Source organism: Micromys minutus (assembly GCF_963924665.1).
Source record: "Micromys minutus genome assembly, chromosome: 17".
Taxonomy (NCBI): Eukaryota; Metazoa; Chordata; class Mammalia; order Rodentia; family Muridae; genus Micromys; species Micromys minutus.
Genome location: NC_137952.1, coordinates 10,892,377 through 10,913,460, shown reverse-complemented (window position 1 = coordinate 10,913,460; position 21,084 = coordinate 10,892,377). Strand labels below are relative to the sequence as shown.

The 21,084-nt window shown below is 47.1% G+C and overlaps 1 protein-coding gene across 4 annotated transcripts in view; it reads left to right on the top strand.

The window, feature by feature from the left end:
- The window catches only part of LDLRAD3 (low density lipoprotein receptor class A domain containing 3), a 221,703-nt gene that overhangs the window by 113,812 nt on the left and 86,807 nt on the right, over window positions 1-21,084 (top strand). The gene's annotated exons all lie outside the window — the stretch shown is intronic.

The window sequence follows — 21,084 nt, the reverse complement described above, 5'->3', positions numbered from 1 at the left end:
ACTTCCCCACTCCTGGGGTTAAAAGCAGAAGCCACTATGCCTGGTTTTCCTTAGTGCTGGGGATGAGACCCTGGACTTCATGCGCACTAAGTGAATAGTGAATATTCCGCCAACTGAGCTACACCCCTACTCCCAAGACTTCTTCAGTGATTACCGTGAAGTAAAAAGATTTTTAAATGTACGTCGGTTATAAGGCATTCAGAAGAACATGTCTTTCTAATGTTACACATTGATTTTATTTACATTTGATCTCCACTTCTTACCCTTCATAGTGTTATGACTACAGTTCAGCCATATTATTGCTTGTCTGTAGAGTTCATTTGTCTTTCTGTGTTCTCCTGAATGGTCATGCTTGTAGATTTAATAAAGCCATAAGATAAGCAAGAGCCTTAACTGGTTGCAATGTGAGGTGGAGGTAGAGGTAGGGGGAAGTTTTGAGAGGGCGAATACAAGTTATTTTCAAGGTCCTGCCTTATTTTGGTTGCTGTTCATTATGTCATTACAAAGGCACGAATGAATGAGCAAATTGACCATATTCACATCATCAGTGGGATGTGGACCAAGCAGGAATTATGACCTCTAAGGTCTGTATGCCCGAGGGCCATGGAAAAGGTAAATGTGTATCAGAGTAGGTTTTGCCAGAATCTGATTGGAGGGTTCTATTTTGGAAAACTTTCTCTTGTCTGTTTTCTTCATTGTTACTACAAGAAGAATAAACTTTGGTCCAGCTGCAGCAGACACTGCCGTGTATGGAGACTCTTGGCATGTAGGTGCTGGGTCCCCGCTGCAGACCAACCGAGTCACCTTGTGTGGTTGGGTCCAGCACTGCATTCTGATGTCATGCTGGTTCGAATGCGCAAGTCTGAGAGCAGCTGCTCTAACCCAGCCCTAGCCTTAGAGAGATCTCACTATTTAGCTAGGAAAATGTAAACTTCTGTGCATGGCTGTCCTTCACAAAGTCAAATTTTTGTAAAGGAAAACATGTTGAGAAAAAGCCAGTGGCAGTCACAGAGTTGAGTAACTGTCTGTATAGGAGACTTAACTGTGACGACGGCTTCTTACATAGTATCTGGTGTCCTTGTGTATCTTAGTGTCACTCCTGGTGCCTGAGTGTTTCATGAAAGGACCTGAGATCTAAGCTCGGAAGGAGGGACATTGATTTGTTTGGGTCAGGGTTAGCCTTCTTTTGTGTTTGCGTGCCTGCACCCTTTCTCCAGCTTCCTGGACCGCCTTGCTGACCAGGTTGTAGTTTGTCCTTTGGAGGGATGACCGGTCCCTCTGTGGGCTGGCTGATGTTAGTGCTTTTAAATTCCCATACTCCACTTCCACACACACAAAGATTGAGAAGGAGTTGGTGATGGCTTTGCATTCTGAACATCATTGTTGTTGTGACTCATTCGGATTGTCAGTCCACCCGATGGACTGTGAGCCACCATGGGACTTCCTCTCTTGAGTAGGTTTTGTCAGTGCCTTTTGTCACAGCAGAAGATGCCTTGCCTCCCCCAGGCCATGTGTGAAGACATTCGGTGTCAAATTAAAGACTTTGAGCCATGTTGACACAATTATTTCTCCCTCTCCCTCACCAAAAGAAAGAAATGGAAAAGAAAGGAAAGAGTTTTGGTGATAGCCCCAAACCGTCTTCCCTCCATTCTGAGCTTTGTAAGTAAGTAAGTCACTATTCAAATGACAACAGATAATGAGTGAAACCTCCCTGTGTGGTGATCATTATGCCAAGAGTCTTTCCTAGCTACCAAGGAATGGAGGGTGTGTCCTTTTTGCCTTTCTAACCCAGGGGTCAGGTCCTACCTAGTGACCCTCTGTCTCACCCATAATGGCCTCCAGCAGTGTTAGCAAATGGGAAAAATCCGTTACGTTTAACTTGCACTCTGTGCTATCACGTGGTGTCTTTGTTCCAGTATGTGAGTGAAACCAGCCACAGCTTAATAAAGCAGCAAGAAGCACTGTTACGTGTCCAATAAGGAAGTTTCTGCCATTCTGTCTACGGGAATGTGTCCCAAAGTAAGCACAAGATACTTGTCTTGGATGTGAGTCCCCTTGGCCAGCCTGTGTTCTGCAGCCCTCCTAAGGTGTAGGTCTCTCCTGCCTCCAGCGAGAGTGAAGTACTCAAGAGTCCACTCTGTGGGCTCCGTGCAGTGTCTTCCTGAAGCGTCTCATAGGCTTCTTGACTGAACATAATGAACACACATGTCGCATGGGATTGTCAGGGGTTGCATTGCTCCAGGGACTCTGCTCAGGGACTCCGCCCATGAGCTCACCCTTTGGGCTTCCTGGCCTTTGAAAAACCCTTTTCTTTCAGTCGATGTGGGAGAAGAGAGACATTTGCAATGTATATTTTGAAGAAATGACTAATATGACTTCAAGGCAAGGGCACGGCTTGTTGAAAAGCTTGTCTTCTACTCTGAGTAGGTTGAAACCAGCCTCCATCCCACTGTGGATCCTCTGTGAGGAACTGAGAGCCGGGGGTGACCATCAGAGAGCATTGCCGCTGTATGGAGTGCAGTAGACTTTGTGTGGGGTCAGATTTACTAGGACTTTACTGATGTTCAGCACCGCCTGCTGTAAGGTACTTTCAGAGGGTATCTCTGGGGCAGTATCACCGGAACTGTCCTGTGATTGGGAACTAGGATGTTGTGAATCTGAGATGTAGCAGCAGCTGCCATGCAGAGGATGGGTGTGAACAACATTCAGGTGACCTTGAAAAGGCTGCCTGGATGTGTCTAGTGATGCAATCCCACCTCTTTGTGATCTGGATTGTTTGGTTACTCCATCTTTCCCCCTTCCCTCCATCCGTCCCTCCAACTCTCCCTTCCTCTCCCTCCCCTCTTGAAAATGCATAAAATTGATTATCTTGACTTTTGAAAGTACTTTTTAAAGTTCAGTGGCAGAAATTATTTTTCCATTATGCAGCCAATTGCTAGAACTTTACCTTTTGAAACTCTGAATGCATTTAAGAAAGAAAGAAAAAAAAAATGTTCTCTCTCGTTCCATCCCATAACCCCGGTAACTGCCTTTTTACTTTCTATCTTCGTTGGTTTGGTAGTTTGGGGAACTTGTAGAGGAGAAGTCTTTATTGTAAGATGCTTAGTTTACCTAGCATGTCAAGTTCATCTATTTTATAACATGTAGACAATTTCCCTTCAGTTAAAGGCTGAATAATAATCAGTTTTATTGATGATATACCACATTTCATTTCTCTCTCAGACAACACGTTTGGCCCCTCCCCCTTTTGACTGTTGTGAATAATGCTCTGTGAGAAGATGTACAAATTATCACCTGCTTTTAAACAAAAGAAATGCAGCAAATATGTCGGGTGTCATTTCCAGGAACAGGTCATGAATAGCTCTTTCCTCTTGCTCTGTCCTGCCTTCTCTGACGAAAGCCACTTTCCGTGTTGTCAAGCTGTGGCGTTGCAGAGGCTCCTCCGGCAGAGGGACGAGGGAGGACTCTGACCTAAAGCAGGGAAGGAACTCAGGTCCACCAGCAGCCTCAGAGGTGAGGCTGGAGGAATACCCTCCTCTGTAAAACCTCAGCTGTGATTTCTCAAGGGGGCTCCAGTGACTTGTATTCCAGTCCTGGTCATGGTGACCAGTGAGGGCTTTAGAAGGGACCATAGGACTCTATAGTGAGAGAACATTTTGGGGTTCAAACTTGGTGTCAGGGACCTTTGTCCACATCCCACTCAGGTTGTCTGCTCTGTTCTAACAACCGCACCGTCACCCCAGGACCCTGTGCTCTTGCTCACTTTCTGGATGAAGAACTGAAGAATACTTAGGCCAAGCGCATACAGCCAGCGAGTAGGGAGCTAAGATGTGAACTTGGGTTGAGACCATGTTTCTGCCCCTGCCTCTGCCCACATCACCCTGCTCACCTCCAGCATCTGGTATTCAGGAACTCTGGGAAGCAGTCTAGCCCGAGCTGTAGAGAGAGCTAACAGGGAAGGGGAACATGAGCTGGAGGGAGGGCATGCTTCTCTTGCCTCTCATTCATAAAGGCTAGTACCACACTGATGGGCTCCCCAGTTCTTAGAGCATTTTCAAGGTATGTTCTGTCGAGGAGTCACCCTAGCAGGGAGTTCGTGGGGTTTTGTGCCTGACAGAGCATCTTTTCTTGCTGTGCTCTGGTGATAAGGTTTCAGGACAATGGAAGGCTGTGAAAGGTTTGGCGCTTCACCAGAAGCCAGAAATGACAGCTTTGTGCCGTTTCTTCTGCAGGGTGTGTGTGTGTGTGTGTGTGTGTGTGTGCGTGCGCGCGCGCGCACTTGCGCACGTATATTTCATTCACATGTGTGTGTGTGCGTGTGTCAGGGAAGGAAAGAGAGTTTGACCTTAGAAATTACATACTAGGTTCTTTCTCTCAGAGTTATTTTTTCTCCCCAAAATTCATTTTCACAATCTGGACCTTGCCTCCAGCTCCACAGAATATGTCCATGTTTAAAAGCATGGTCCTTGACAATAAAATTAGTAGGATGAGGTCCCATTAGGATAGGGCAGGCCTCTGATGACCAGTATCTTTATCGTAGTGGAATTTGGGTTTCAGACATACACACTCAGGGAGAACATTGTATGACATGAACATTGTAAAAACAGAAGAGGAGAATGCTTGCTGCACAGATGGTCAGAGAGGGATGTGGAGCCCACTGTCCTCACAGCCTTCAGAGGAAACCTCTCTACCAGCACCTTAATCCTGGACTTAAGGTTTCCCACATTGTGTGACAGTAGATTTCTACTGTTAAACACCCCAACCTACATGTCGGTGACACTATTACTGTCTGATACAATTGCCATAATTCTACCCAACCAACTTCTGTAGTCCTCAAGAAATGACGCCTAACTAAAGCATAACCATACTTTTTGTGGGACACCAAATATGGTGACAGAAACATGAGTGGCTGGGGAGACGTCAGAGTAGACAGGCTGAGTGACAAGACCCAGGGGAGACAGGGCAGGACCTGAGGCTGCTGAGAAAAACCCTCTGGGGAGAAAACTGGTCTTGCCTCTGTGTGTGTGTGTGTGTGTTGGGGGGGGGGGGATAGGACCATGCTGAGTGTGAGGGACGCCTGGTTCTGAATTTCAAGGGCCTCGTTTCCGACATTCATCTTCCCTTAACTCCTGGCTCAGCTCTGTCCCAAGTGGCTCTAGAACTGGAGTTAGTCGAGGCAGAGCCTCTGTACGAGGCTACCCACTCACTTTATTCACTTTCCAGACACTGGGACATTGGGCTTCTTCCCACCACCCCCCCTGGCCTATTCTGGTTCTTTTCTGTTACTAGGATAAGCACAACATAGAGGAAGAAAGGTTTATTTTATCTCACAGTTATGGGTCCATCTTTGAAGGAAGGCAGAACAGGATCCTTAAGAAACCATGGAAAGATGCTTTTTGCTGGTTCACTACTCTCTGGCTTGATCTCTGGCTCATGCTTAGCTAGGTTTCTTAGGCATCTTAGTACCACCTGCCTAGGGATAGTGCCACCCACAGTGGGCTGAGCTCTCCTGCATCAGTCAGCAATTAAGACAATCCCCACAGACATGCCCACAGCCCATTAGGATCTAGATGACTCTTGAACAAAGCTGAGATGGTGGTAGACTGTATAGGGTTCCATCAGTTTGACAATGCCTTAGTCACTCTTAGCCAGTGTTACCCTGAAGCATGTTAGAGCGTGTGGCTTAGAGAATTCATTTATGGCTAGTTGATCAAACCAAGGAGAACGTGTCCTGATGGCGTCTAGTCACCATATCTAGCCACCACTGCTAACCCTATGGATTATGTGTCATTTACACACATTATGGTTCATTGACAGAACAGTCATTTGGCTAATGCTGAAATTGAGAGCTTGGTGTCTCTCCCATGGTCACCTCCACTGTCCACCATGTGGTAGAATGAATTCTCACCCACAGTTCTAGCAGAATGGCCAAAGAAAATGCCTCTGTTAATGGGTAGGGTTCCTTTGACCAGTGGAACATTGGATGACATAAAGAGACCCCAGGTGTGCTTTCTGAGGTGTGGGGTCCCTTGCATTTGAATGTAGTCCAGACTACTTAAAACCCTCAGAGAGAGAAAGAACTCAGGTCAAGTAGTCACATGGGCCTGAGGGCCTGGCAGACTCTAACAACAGTGGAAGCCCAGCAGAGGCTGCTCACTACAGGGCAACAGGAAAGAGCAGGATGGAAGAAGGGGAAAACTAAGGAATACCCTTCACAGGCTGCTTCTGGAGGCACGCTTTCTCCAATTAGCCCCATACTGCACCTCCATTCTCTCCTGCACCCCCACAGTTTCTTTGTTCAGTCTGGTTAGGTCAGAGGGCCTGTGATCTAATCATCCCTAAAACTGCCCTCACAGACATGCTCAGATGCGTGCTGTGGGAAGACTCACTGACCCTTGTCCAGGCAGACCCACCATCACATGCAGGAGCCTACAGTGAGAAAAGTTGGGCCAGTATTTCTGGGAGGAAGTCAAGCGTAATCACTGAGACATAGTGACAAGCTGGATGATATCTTCAAAGGAGAGTAGGCTGTGCAGGCCTCTGCGGGGATACCAGTGGGGGGTGGGGAGGGGGCGGGAACTGGAGGCTCGGTGAATTGTGCCTAATCTCTGCTCTGTGGTCTCAAGCCTCTCGCCAGCCTGCATCACTGAGAACAAAAGACACTTGGGGTTTTTTTTGGGAAGATCTTTTGATGCCTGTCACCAAACTGATCCGAGCTACCAAGCCACTAAGGGTAACTCCTAGAGATGCTTTAAAGGGCTTGAGATGGGAGAGGTGATCATGTTAGCCTAGTTCTTTCAAGGGATGACAAAGAGCTTTCTATGAAGAAAAGTGTAGGTTTGGCAGAAATAACCCAGAGTGTCACAGCAGCTGGGATTTGATGGGTGGATATTATTTATCCTAAGACTTGTGGATGTCTTAGTTAGAATAAAACCGCCGGAGGTCCATTTAGCAGAAGAAATAAGGAAGCTTTTTTTTTTCCTGGGCTTTTAATTTAAGAATGTGAAATCCCAGCTGGGCTGGGAAAGACAGAAAATGCTGACTTCACTGGGAGAAACAGAAGGAGGCTGGAGCTGCTGATTGCCGCCTTTCTGTACCGTGGGCTTTTCTTCCTGGTAATTGAGTGTTTGCATCCAAGTGTCCTTCCCTTTAACCATTGCAGCAGGAGTTTGAAGATTTCCGAAACAGCCCTCATTTAGAAGCAAATCAGACAGATCTACACTCCTGGCAGTGATTGCTTCCTGGTCTCTTACACAGGGCGATAATCTGCTGAGCTGCTGCTGTAATCTCTACCATGCCCTTCTTGCACAAGCTCTGGCCTCTCCCCTCTTCTGGTCCTTGGGGAATCGGAGAGGCTAGCCTAGACACTTGCAGAGTGTGCCTCGATTGAGCAGATGGACCAAGTTTCAGAGCCGTGGGATCACGTGTGCAGTTGACTGCCTCTCTTGGAGTCTGCTCTGCAGGTTCTCAAAGCCAAGGGCAGCTGAATGGACGATATAGGGGGCATTTCTTCATCTGCAGACTGACTGTGAGCCCCAACTTCCTGACTCCAGTAACACTCTTTCCTCTGTTGACCCTTCGTAGTCCTCATTCCTACTGCACTCTTTGTATCGTAAGAAACCATCCAGTCCCTCCCAGACCTGGAAGAAATTCAAAGGCAGATCAGATCAAAGTTGCTCACAGTTTTACAAGCAAGAAATATAATCCACTCTTGATAATTACTCTAAAGTGTGATAAATGTTGTAATAGAGGAATGACCTGGCCTCTGGGAAAGCAGGGGGCAGGCCTAGGATGGCAGGATCTCCTGGCAGGCATGGCTTCTGAGAAATGGACTCTTGGCCCAGTCAGTTAGGTAAATAAAAGGGGACCCAGGTACATGTGTTTGGGGGTGGGCCTCTGCCCAAAGGAAACAATGTATTCAGAGACACAGCTTGTGGGGTTGAGGAGCTGAGTCAGTGGGTAGGAGTTCTTGATCTGCAAGCAGGAAGGCGAAAGTTCGAATCCCAGAACTCACATAAAAAGCTTGGTATGGCTGTCAATGAAGCAGTATGCCCTCTTCACAGTCCCTAATGTGCTCCCACAGATCCTGTTTCCCAGACCTCAGACGAGAAGGAAGAACAGGAAAACCTGTTGGGCCAGTTCATTTTGAGGGAGATGACCCAGTGGTTTTGCACACAAGATCCTTAGAGGAGACAGGAAAATCTTTCCTTCTTCATAGTGCCAGCCCCAACTCAGAAATTTCTATTAGGAAAAGACAGAAAGGGGAAAGGATAACACTCGAAGTTATTCAATCTCAGAATTTGCTACACATCCTTTTAACTTGAACCAATGGTCCAAAGGCTTTTCTGGGAAACAGCAAGTCCACAGACTTGGGACGTGTTGCCACAGCAGCCTGTCTCGCCCCAAGAGCCCCGAACTGATGTGCTTTTCCTGTGATGGCTTTCACAAGCCACCTGGACCAGCCCTGGAGCATGCTGCCACACCAACAGGTTACATTCCTGGCAGCGTTTCCGACACACCCTGTGATGTCTGCCTCTTGGAGCCACCCCAGCTGTCACGTTGGAGGTGTTTCTCATATTTGTTTTTGCCTTCCTAAGCTAATTTGTGCCAAAGCCACGGTGACCCTTGGAGAGCCTGCTTTTATCTTGACTTTGGAGTGGGACCAAGCTTTTAGTTAATCTTCAGATGACAGAAACCAGACTCTGGTTGTGCCTTTTTTTTTCTTTTCTTTCTTTCTTTTGCACAGAGGTCAGCTGGCTCCCAGTCTAGGTCAATTTGCATGTGAAGGAAATCTCCAAGGACAGATGCTTTGTCCTCATTAGCTGATCTGTCAGGCAGCTCTTCCCAGGTGGCTCAGAACCTTTTATAGATTTTCCCTCAACATCCCTTTGGTGTTGAGGAACACGTTGTGGTTGGGAGAAAATGGCTGGGGTACATCGCTCTTCCCAGCATGAGCTCGGCACCTCATCAACGGTCTTTATGCCAGCCTCTACCTGGCAGCCTTCAAGTGTGCTCACAAATCTTTTGGGACTTCTTTCTTTGGGAGTTGGAGCTGTGTCCACTCTCCCAGAATCTGGTTCAGTCTTTGTGTCTGTTGTCTCAGCAAGATGTGTCACACAGATACCTCATGGCACCCACTCATAGGGTACAAAGTGCCACAGGGCTTGTTGTCTGGACTGTGCTTTCATTAGACTTTAGTCATTGAGCGTATATGGTAGAGAAGGCTCCATACTTCAAGGAAGCCTGTCTTAGCTAGGGTTTTATTGCTGGGAAGAGACACCACGATCACAGCAACGCTGGCAAAGGAAAACATTTAATTTAGGGCTTGCTTACAATTTCAGAGGTTTAGTACATCATCATCATGGTGGGAAACGTGGCAGTGTGCAGACAGACATGGTGCTGGAGAAGGAGCTGAGAGTTTTTCATCTTGCTCCAAAGATCATCAGATCACGTGCCACACTGGGTAGAGCTTGAACGTAGGAGACCTCAAAGCCCGCCCCGAATTCCTCCAACAAAGCCACACCTACTCCAACAAAGCCACACCTACTCCAAAAAAGCCACGCCTATTCCAACAAAGCCACACCTCATACCAGTGCCACTCCCTGTGACTCAGCATTCAAACACATAAGTCTGCGGGGCCTCTTAACAAAACTTGAGGTTCCAAACAGAAATGGACATTATTGTTCAGAATTTCTAAATCACAGGAAAGAGTTTCTATGTCATTATTATAAGTCCTTCAGTTAGAGGGTGCTCTGTTGTACAAAAGTGGTCACTGGAACTACAGTCCATCAGAAAGTTGAGTACTGGGCTGGAGAGATGGCTCAGTAGTCGGAATGGGTACTGCTCTCCCAGAGGACCTGAGTTCAATTCCCAGCACCCATGTCCGGCAGCTAAACTGCCTGGAGCTACAGCTTCAGGAGAGCCAAGGTCTCAGGAGTCTGTGGAAGCGCACACAAACATTTAAAACTAAATAAGTTAAAATACAGAAAGTTATGTCCCTAGACCACTGATATATTTGCCTGATTAGATAGAGGAGCTGGTCAGAACCCACCCTGGCATCTTCCTTCCCCCACTGACAGCCCTCTCCAGACCCTCGCTGGCTTCCTTGAACCCTTGTATTCCTAAGCTCTCTCCAAGAGAGCCAGGGAATTGTCCCTCCGAGCAGATCCTGTCCTGTCTCATCTCACAAAGCTCTTGGAAGTCCAGTCTTCCCCGTGGTGCTTCTGACAGGAGCTGGGCCATAATGGCTAACTCCTCTGTTGGCATGAGACTGAAGCCTGGATGTGATTTGAGGTTTGTTTTTCACGCCAGTCCTGCACTAGGCAGGGAAGACCACTTTGTTGAAAATATTCAACCATCCTGAACTTCTTCAACAGATTGCCTACCTCTACTTCAACGCATTGTTGAGACGGAATGTGAGAGAACATGGCAGGCCATACAGCAGGCACTCCTAAGTGTGGTTGTTGTTCCCATGAGCCACCACGTCTGTGTAACCAAGTACCGTTGAGCTCCAGCCTAAATGGTTATGCCTTTGTAGAAACAACCAAATTTCAAAACAAGCTGATGAGGTCTCAGAGGGCTCTGCCCTGGGTGGATGACAAAACCTTCTTCCATCCTGCTTCCCGGCAAGGATCCTGGATCAGGCCTGGTTCCATCTGGCATCTGGCCTTGTGGCTTTACAAAAATGGGAACAGTAGTGGAACATTCTAGGGTGTGAACATTCAGATGGCAGCTAGAGATGGAACGCAGTGGGGTGGGGGTGGGGGCTGGCCATGGTAATTCCTCCAGATGTGTCCTCTGTTCTTTATGATGCCAGATGCAGCTCAATCTGGCCTTCAGCCACTCTGAGAGTTCATCTCTGGGGCTCACCATGTACAGGAGACCCCTCCTCCATCACGTGCTTCTCTTGGCTACCTGTAGGCATGCCTCATGTGAGTCTTGCTTAGTGTGGAGGAAGGATTTTTTATTGAGGAGAAGAAGCTTTTGCATTTTGATTTGACAGTAATATTTTAGAGGAAAAGCTGTCAGAATCTGGAAGGGAAGGAATGGGGAAGAAGTTCTCTGAATCCTGATCCATTCCAGACAATCACACTTCGAGACACGTGGAAGCGACGCGTCACCTCAGGCTAATTTATGGCGTGTTTTCTATTAGAATTGCAAAGTCCTCACAGTTGGAAGGTGTTAAAATATGGCTCCACATCATATTAAATACATGCTATATTTAAACTGGGATGTGAACTGGAACACGAAGCAAATTAGACTGATTTGCTGAATTGCAAAGTAATCTTGGTTCTTTTGGCCTACCTTTCTTCCTTCCGCCTGCCCTCGCTCCCTCTCTTTTCCTTTCTCTCTTTCTTTCCTTCTTTCTTTCTTTGGTTGTTTTCGTTTTTTCGGGAGGGCGGTACCTCTACCATGTTCCTTGCTGTATTCCATTAAAATATTCAGAATTGGAACCATCCCATGGGTTTTTTAAATTATTCAAGCACCCAACACTTCAACAGATCTGAGGCCTAAGTAGCAGTGTCTGAGTGCCGGTTTCCCACCCATCCTGATGGATAGAGGCCATGGTGGTCTATGGCTGAGTTCTGGCTGTGGTAGCTGACTTCCTGTCGCTGTGACCAACATCTGAAGGAAGGGAAGCTTTATCTCAGCTTACTGTCTCAGAGAGGGAAGTTTGTGGTCTCTTGCTCATGGTCAGGGCTTTATGGTAGTGAGTGCCTTTGGCCAAGGAGGGCTGCCAACCCCATAGTAGACAGAAAGCAAAGGAAAGGGAAGAGACAAGGCCACACAGTGTCATGGTGACTATTTTCTCTTCCACCAAGGCCCACTTCCTCACAGTTCCCTCCATTACGAATTTTTCTCAGACAATGCTTTCATTAGGTCAAGAGCTCTCATGACCCATGAGTTTCTGGAATGGCCTTCACAGACACTCTTTGAGCTGCACTTCCCTTGTTCCCTAGGACTAGGTGACTGTTAACTCAGTCAACTTGGCAGTGCAGATAAACCATCCCAAGGCCAATTTACAGTATGAACAGAAATGTCCTTGACAATGGGTTTTTTTTTTTTTTTTTTCTGTCAGCCCTGCAGCTCCTGATCTTCCAGACAGATTCAGATGGTTCTACAGGATATCTGTGTTCATTCAGAAAAAAACTTGAAAGGTGGAAATTGGTGTGCTCAGAGTTTCTAGAGACGACATTTGTTAAACAGAAAGGCAGCATGGTCAGCTCTCAGGAACGTTTGCTACCTGGCAAGTTAGCTGGAGAAAACTGTTAGGGTAAGGATGGGTGGGACGAGCTCATCGGAGTACTGCTGGTAAGTTTCCAACCGCTGGGTTAGGGCTGGAGAGTGACTGGCATTTGTTGGATGGTGTCGGGGAAGTAACTGACTATAGTATGTGTGGTGTTTGTGTTTTTTCTACTTGTTTGTCCTGCCTTTAGTTTTATGTCAGCTTGACACAAGCTACAGTCATCTGAAAGGAAGTAGCCTCAATTGAAAGAATACCTCCATAAGATTGGATTGTGGGCATTTTCTTAATGAGTAACTGGTGGGGGAAGGCCCAGCCTATTGTGGGTGGTGCCAACCCTGGGCTGGTGTTCCTGGGTTCTATAAGAAAGCAGACTGTGCAAGCCACTAAACACCACCCATCCATGACCTCGGCGTCAGCTTCTGCCTCCAGGCTCCGACCCTGCTTGAGATCCTGTTCTGACTTCCTTTGATGATGAACGGTGCAGTTTCATCAAAGCAATAGAATCCCCAGTAAGGCATTGCTGCAGTGGTAGCACGGTTCAGGCAGTGTGCCTCACTTTCTCCTCATTGTCAAGTAATATTCCACTGTGAGGCTAGCCCAATTTCACCAGTGTCCATCACTGAGGAGGCCTTGACTTCTAGTTTTTTTTTTTAAGCTATTGGAACAATGCTGCTGTGAACACAGACATGTGGCTTTTGTGTGGGGACTAAAGCCAGGACAAGCAGGTAGAAACACCAATGGGTGGAATTGCTGGACCATATAGTAATTGTGTGTTCTGAAGAATTGCTAAGCAGTTCTCCAAAGTGGCTACATCACCTCCTAGCGGAAATGCCATGAGGGTCCTCTTTTCCCTCTGCCTTGGCCACAGTTGTACCTGTTTGGGGGCTTTGACTGTTTCTTTGCTTGCTTATTTGATGCAGCCAGCCTTATGGTGGACAGTGTCATCTCTTTGTGGGTTTGGTTTGTCTCGGTAGCTATTCAGCAGTTGGTCTCATGTGCTTATTGGTATTGTATATTAATTATGTCCTTTTATTTGAGATGGAATCTCACGCGACACAATCTGGCCTTGAATTGTGTGCTCAGGTTTGCTTTGAACTCTTGGATTTCTTGCCACCAGTTCTCAAATGCTAGGGTTACAGGCATGTGCCACCTAGTTTCTTTTGAGAGATGTTTGTTCAACTCCTTTGCCCATTTTTACATTAAGTTATTTATCTTCTTGTTGAACTCTTTAGTGTCCAAGTAAGTCTTTTTTCAAATATATGACTTAAAAAGTTTCCTCCTGTTGTGGGGCTTTGAATAGGAATGGTCCCCATAGACTCATGTGTTTGAATGCTTGCTCAGGAGGGAGTGGCATTACTAACTCACGGTGGCCTTCTTGGAGGAAGCTTGTCACTGTGGACGCGGGGTTTGAGGTCTCTTATGTTCAAGCTAAGCCTAGTGTGACATTCTCCTTCTGTTGCCTGTGGATCAAGATGTAGAACTCTGAGCTCCTTCTCTATCATCATGTCTGCCTGCATGCCGCCATGTTGATAACGGACTGAACCTCTGAAACCGCAGTAAATGGTTTCCTTTGTAAGAGTTGCCTTGGCCAACTTCACAGCAACGATGTCCTAACTAAGGCCCCTGGCCTGAGATTTATTTGTTGTTTCCCTTTTTAACAGTTATCACTTGCAGTAGAAAATTTTAATTTTGTCAAGTCCAGTTTGTGAAAATTTTTTGTTGCTTGTACTTTGGGTGTTTGATGTGACCCTAATCCAAGGGGCCAAAGACTTGCAGCTCTACATTCTTTTTAAGACTATCATTTTTCTCAGACCGATAGCATATCTTTTCTAGATTTTGAAAAGTGTCTGAGCCGTAAGGGGAGAAGAGGACCAGTGGACCCGCAGATGGATGGGGGGACAGGAGAGTGATGTGGACGGAAATGTCTTGGAGTACGACAGACGTGTCTCAAAATAGTCTTTAAAACATAAAAAGATGGAGTGAGAGCTTGGTTTTCACTGTTACATTTGGGCATCTGAGCCATCCTGAGTCCCTTTTTATGTATGCTGTGGATGGGGCGAGGAGTTCCATTTGGCAGGCTTGTGGGTACCATTCTCCTCTGTCTTTGAGCTCTCCTGGCATCTTTGTCTTTAATGATGCACTGCACAGAGTCCCTCTGAGATATTTCCAGTCTGAAGACAGATACACAAGTTGTATGTGGCAGTCCTTTCCTCCCGGGAATTTATATCCAGTTAGGATAGGTGAGAAGTAAATGCTAAGGCTGTGTCGTAAAAAGAAGCCATTCTTTCCAATGGTCAGATCCTTCCTCATCCTGTGACCTCAGGATTGCCCACCATTGTCCTGTGAAGAGCTAATGACAGTCTCCTTCACTGGGACAGTCACATAGGCTGCCCAGCAGGCAGTGATAAGTGGTCAGTGGGGACAATAATGGGAAGCCATTATGCATACCGTGTTTTGGGTGCTGTCCTTCATTGAAACTCCCAGCACCTCATGAGACAGCGACTGTTATCTTCATTTGACCCCTGAAGAAAATAAAGCCAAGACATTTTAGTTATTATTATTATTATTATTATTATTATTATTATTATTATTATTATTATTTTAGTTTATCAGCTGATAGGCGAGGGGGATGGAAAGGAACCCAGTTGTCCAGCTATGAATGCTGCAAAATTATAAGTGTCCCCACTCCCACCTTGCTTTCAAAGGTTGATATCTTTTTTTCTATTTGTTTGTTTATACACTCAAGATTTTATTCCCTTCCCGGTCCACCCTCTACTGTTCCACAACTGATACTCCCCACTTCTCCAAGAGAATGTCCCCACTCCACCCACCCAGCCAACCCCGCCAAACCTCTAAACTCCCTGAGTCCTCCAGTCTCTTGAGTGTTAGGTGCATTTTCTTTGACTGAACCCAAACCTGAGAGTCCTCAGCTGTATATGTTTCGGGAGCCTTATATCAGCTGGTGTGTGCTGTCTGGTTGGTGGCCCAGTGTTTGAAAGATCTCAGGGGTTCAGGTTAATTGAGACTGCTGGTCCTCTTACAGGGTCGCCCTCCTCCTTATCTTCCTTCATCTTTTCCCTGATTCAACCGCAGGGTCACCAGCTTCTGTTGGTTGGGTGCAAATATCTGCATCTGACACTTTTAGGTGCTTTTTGGGTCTTTCAGAGGGTGGTCACGATATGTCCCTTTTTGTGAGTGCTCCATAGCCTCAGTAATGGTGTCAGGTGGCGCCTCCCCTTGAGCTGGATCCTCCTCTGGGCCTGTCCCTGGACCTTCTTTTCCTCAGGTTCTTCTCCATTTCCATTCCTGCAGTTGTTTCAGACAGGAACAATTATGCGTCAGGGTTTTGACTGTGGGGTAGCAACCCCATCCCTTACTGTTGGAGGTGTGTTCTCCCAACTGTATGACATTTTATCTAGGGTCCCCACCCTTTGGGTCCTGAGGGTCTCTTATCTCACAGGTCTCTGGTGCATTCTGGAGAGTCCTCCCTACTTCCTACCTCCTGAGGGCTTCAGTCCTTTTTCTCCAGCCAACACCAGATCATGCCCCGCCCCTTCCCTCTTAGGCTCCTCCCCCTCCCAGGTGGACTGAAGCATCTCACCTGTTGACCTTTTTGAGTTCTGTGGACTGTGTTTTGGGTATTCTGTACCTTTTTCTTTTCTTTCTTTTCTTTCTTTTTTTTTTTTTTTTTGCTAATATCCACATATTAGTGAGTACATACTGTACACGTCCTTTTGGGTCTGAGTTACCTCACTCAGAATGATATTTTCTAGTTCCATCCATTTGCCTACAAAACTCAGGATGTCCTCGTTCTTAGTAGCAGAGTAGTGTTCCATTGTGTAACTTAACCAGCAATACCACTCTTGGGAATATATTCAGCACATGCCCCACCATGCAACAGGGGCACGTGTTCCCCTATGTTCTTAGCGGCCTTATTTATGGTAGCCAGAAGCTGGAAACAACCTAGATGTCCCGTGACAGAAAAATGGATACAGAAGGTAGACATCTTAACCCCTGAGATGGTTAATGTCGATTGTCTGGATCTGTAATCACCTGGGAGACAAACCTTCCAGGGACACCTGTGAGGGATTATTAGATTAGGTTAGCCTCTGAGCATGCCTGTGAGAGGGTATGTTGATTGGTGTAGTTGAGATGACCATGCTAATAATGGGCAGCACCATCCTCTAGGCTTGGCCCGGCTTAAAGGAGGAAGAGAGCTAAGTACAAGCACGTGCAGTTATCTGCTTGCCCACTGTCGGCTGGCTAACCAGCTGCATCAGGTTTCTGCCGGAGGGCTTCCCATTATGATGGACTGTGTCTTTAAACCGGGAGCCAAAATAAACCCTTTGTTCCTTAAATTGCTTTCTTGAGTATTTCATCAAAGCAGTTGGACCAAATATTATATTAGGGAGAAGGTCTTTGGAGGTGAATGTTTCCTGAGATTGGGTCCTTCTGAATAAGATGAGTACCCTTATAAAAGAGGCCTGAGGCAGGGACGTGCTGTTGATGACGCAGGAGGTCTTCACCACACCATGGCGCTCACAGAGCCCTGATCTTGGGCTTTCCAGCCTCCAAACTGTGAAAAATGAATCCTCGTTGTTTATAAACCACACGGCTTATGCTAATTTTTTTCTAGCAGCCTCAACTAGGATCCAGCTACCTACTTCACTCCTCTCTCCTAGCACCCCACAAGGAGCTGCACTTCGTAGCCCTTCATCGAATACACAATTGGATGAAATGAACAACCTACTAGAAGAGCAATCCGGACGGAACAGCAGCAGCCAAGGGGAGGGAGGATTGATTTATGGGAGAAAATTAGAGGAATGAAATACATAGATGGAGTTTGCCTAAGTGAGAATGATGACGACAGCCAGGGGCACCAAGGGAGAGGGATTGCCTAACATGGGAGCAGAGAGCAGGAGCGGGGCGGGGGCACCAAGGCTGGAATATAAATGGAGGCTCATGAGCGTGCGTTACCATGTCAGTGTTCTGTGCGATTGGAAAATGAACTTCTGCATATAGATGTATAGGGGGACGGAGGGCGGCTACCCCAGCATGAAATGGGCTAGCTGCAGCAGCAGCACCCCATCCCACCCCCCACTAGCTTGTCTCCCTCTGCTCTATGGTTTGGCATATTTAGTAAATTATTATTCTTGAGGGAGGGTGGGGAAGGTATGGTGTGACTTGAAAAGAAAGAAAAGAAGGAAATAAAAGAACTTGGACAGCAGCAGATACTGCAAGCAGAGGGAGCTCAGTGGGCTCGCAGAGGTGGTTTACACTACTTGTCCTTGGAATGGACAGACTCTGTTTCCACTACAAGTGTTGCGCGTCTAGACTTCCCTCACAGTGCACAGCGTTGAGAACAGATGGCTACCTCCATTTCAGGACCTCACCTCCTGCCACCTGCAGCCCATCAAAGAGCAAAGGTTCCTGGGCCCTGCCTGTGTGCCAGGCCCCTACCATTGGCATCTCACACACATACTGTAAGCTTCTAAGGAAGCTGTTTTTATCACTTAGACCCCTCTATTTATAGTGGAGGAAAATGAGCTGTAGGGACATGATGGGACTTGTGTAAAGCCATTAGGCAGATGACAGAGCCTTACTCTATGACTCAGCCAGGCTCCCAGCCATTGCTGTACAAAGTACCTGTCATGCCTGCCAGCACCTTGCAGCCTGGTTTTGGGTGGGAAGGGCACACAGAAAAGTCCAGGTAAGGCTGTGCTGAAAGCAAGGGTTGGGTTGAGCGTTTTGCAAAATCCATCCAGAGCCTGGGAGCAGCTATCAAGACAGTGGCACTGAACACGCACACTGCTATGTTCGTAACTCATGGGGGAACAGTCCCATGCGTCAGGCTCTCTTTTACAAATGGGAACTAGACTTACCCCGTTCTTCATTATGACTGTTGGAATAAGGGTAAGGAGACTGATCTGGCCGTAGGGAAGGTTCTGTAACACGTCCCAGCAATCGTTGCAGAGTGCTTGCTAATGTTGTTGAAGATTATTATTAAGTGAAAAGCACCTTGGAGGCAGGTGAGCCAGCCCCAGCCAGAGGCACCCAGAATCCGGTGAAAGTGACCCATGAGCATCTCCTGTCCAGCGCTTACATGCTTCTCCTACACCCCACCCCATGGCAATGTGGGTCAGCAGTCCATATGTAGCACGTACCACTTGGTGCATGCTTTCCCTTTCTGCTTTCTTTACTCTTTTGAGTGAGGGTGGGGCTGCTGGGAATGGAACCCAGGGCTTTGGACTCCTAGCCCCAATGGGTGTTTTGTATATGTTTTGTCAACCTGTTGAACCCAGTCTGTAGCAGGGCTCCTTTCTGGCAGAAGTAGCTCCAGTCTGTAAAGCAGGCTCCTCTTTGTCCCACCTCCATTGCCCCCGGTCTTTGTCACTGTCTGCCTTTGGAAAGTCACAGGTGTGCACATTGGCTCAAGAATGTTCTAAGTTTCTGCTCATACCATATTCCACTGATGCCTGGGCCTAGCCAAGCTCTGAAAATAGGAAATAGCTCTGCTACTAGTAAGAAAAACTGGGGCTGGAGAGATGGCTCGGTGGTTAAGAGCACCGACTGTTCTTCCAGCAGTCATGATTTCAATTCCCAGCAACCACATGGTGGCTCACAACCATCTATAATGGGATCTGATGCCCTCTTCTGGTGTGTCTGAAGACAGCTACAGTGTACTGTGTACTTATATACATAAAAAAGTTATTATTTTAAAAAAGAAAGAAAGAAAACCTTCAGGGTAGCTTGGCTAAACTTGTAGGCACAGGATGGGGTGAGGAGTTTGGAGTAGGATTGTAGAGGAATTGGGGAATGGGGGCTCTTAGCTAGAAACACTGGCCCATTGCTCAGCTGTTGTATTATCTTCTGGGAGATCAGCCAGGTTGAGGCCCAGTTCTGTCCAAGCCCTCAACTGAGGGAGAGTCTGTGCCAGCCACCCAGCCACCCAGCCTCCAGCAGTCTGCTGAGGCTCTGGCTGAAGCACGCATTGCCTTTTATCCAGCGTGCTTCTAACTCATTATTTACACAGACTATAAAATAATGCTTAACTCTAAATTACCACAAGTCAGAGCCTCAGTGAGGCTAGCTAAGACTTCACAGATGAAAGCAGACTAAATACAATAGGGAGGGAGCAAGACAGCCACAGATAAAATGTCAGGGAGTGTCTAATGACAGAGGGCTTTTCGACAGCCTTCGTAATTGGGCAGAATGCCTGGTGGCAACAGCTGGCAGGGTTAGCTGGTGGTCAGTTCTATTCACGTGTTTACCTGTCACATAATGACCACAAGCAGTATTGATCACAGATTAATTTCTCCTCGTTCCTTCTGTTTCTTGGCTCTACCCTTAACAGCCTCCCCCATACCCAAATAGACACCAGATGAATATGTGGGGTACCCTGGAGTTTAGGGGGCAGTGTGTCTACCAGCTGATTAAAAGGATGTCTACAAGCTCTTCCTGCAAACCTGGCACTGTCCTAAGAGGCCTTATATTAATTATTAAACGTTCTAATATGTCAACCTTATGAGTTGGGTATCATTGCTGCTATTTTACAGATGAGGGAGGTCCAGGGACTTAGGTACTTGATGGAAGCCACTCAGACAGCAGTGACTATTACTTATTGGGCTCTGCAAAGTACTGAGTTATTTCAGCACACATCATGAAATCTGTACTTTTCCTAAAAAGTTATTTTTTAGCATTTGTGTTTATATGTATGTGTGTGTGTGTGTGTGTGTGTGTGTGTGTGTGTGTGTGTACATGTGTGTGGGTAAGAGAAGGAGAGAAAAAGAGTCTTTGCTCAGAAACATCACCTACCTTTGTCCTGAAGAGCTAACACCCATTGGTTCATCCAGGGTAGGCTGGCCAGCGAACCCCAGGAGTCCTCTTGTCTTTACCGCCCCAATTTGGGGATAATAAACATACACCATCACACTTTTATTTTATATAGGTTCAAATGCTTGCAAGCCTAAACCACTCCCCATCCCCTGCTCACCCTGTGTCTGTACTTTCTCTGTGTCAGCTACACAATGCCTTGTCAGTCTCTCAGCCACATGTGACCTCTGCGTCTCCCACAATGAAAATCTTCTTTCTGTTTCTCAGATGTGCCATGCTCTTACCTTGGGCCTCTCCGGGTATTCTAATCTCTGCCCTGCCCCTCCAGGCCACACAGGCTGTCCTCCCTCACCCTGAACCTTTAGCAGTTGAACCTGTGTGCCTCCTTGTGTGTCGTAGACAAAGGCCAGCAGAGTGAGAGAAAGAGTGCTCAGTGCATAGGGTGCTGAACAACTGTCTGTGCTCAGATCCCGGCGCTGCCTCCTGTGTTGACTGTGGGACTGTAGGCAGGAGACTTCCTCTTTCTGTCCTCCGTTTCCCATCTGTAAAACAGAGATAAGCACAGGGTTGCTAAGCAGTGAATTAACTAATACATGAAAGTACTCTCTGCACAGTGTGACACACGGTGCGCCCTGAGCAGACGGTAATTGCTATTACTGTCATCGTTAATAAGATTATTATTGTTAGCCCAGATTGGGTAGTCACTGACTATGGAACAGGCGGACAAATCAACTTCCCTAAAAGGGGAAACAGAGTCTGCATCTGGCCACTGGGGAGTGTGTAAGCCGTGCACTGAGGTCCCTGCTGTGTGTGAGGCTTCTCCTCCTGGTGACATAGTAAGCCCAGGGCTGCTCCCTCTTCCTGGCACTGAAGTAAGCTGGTGTGTGAAGCCATTCTTTGTGTCCTGCCCCCTCCCCATGGGCTTAGAGAGATGTGCTGTGGATAGAGTGGCGTTGTCCTATTGGGCAAGGTGAGCCAAGCCTCATAGAGCTAGTGGAGCGGCT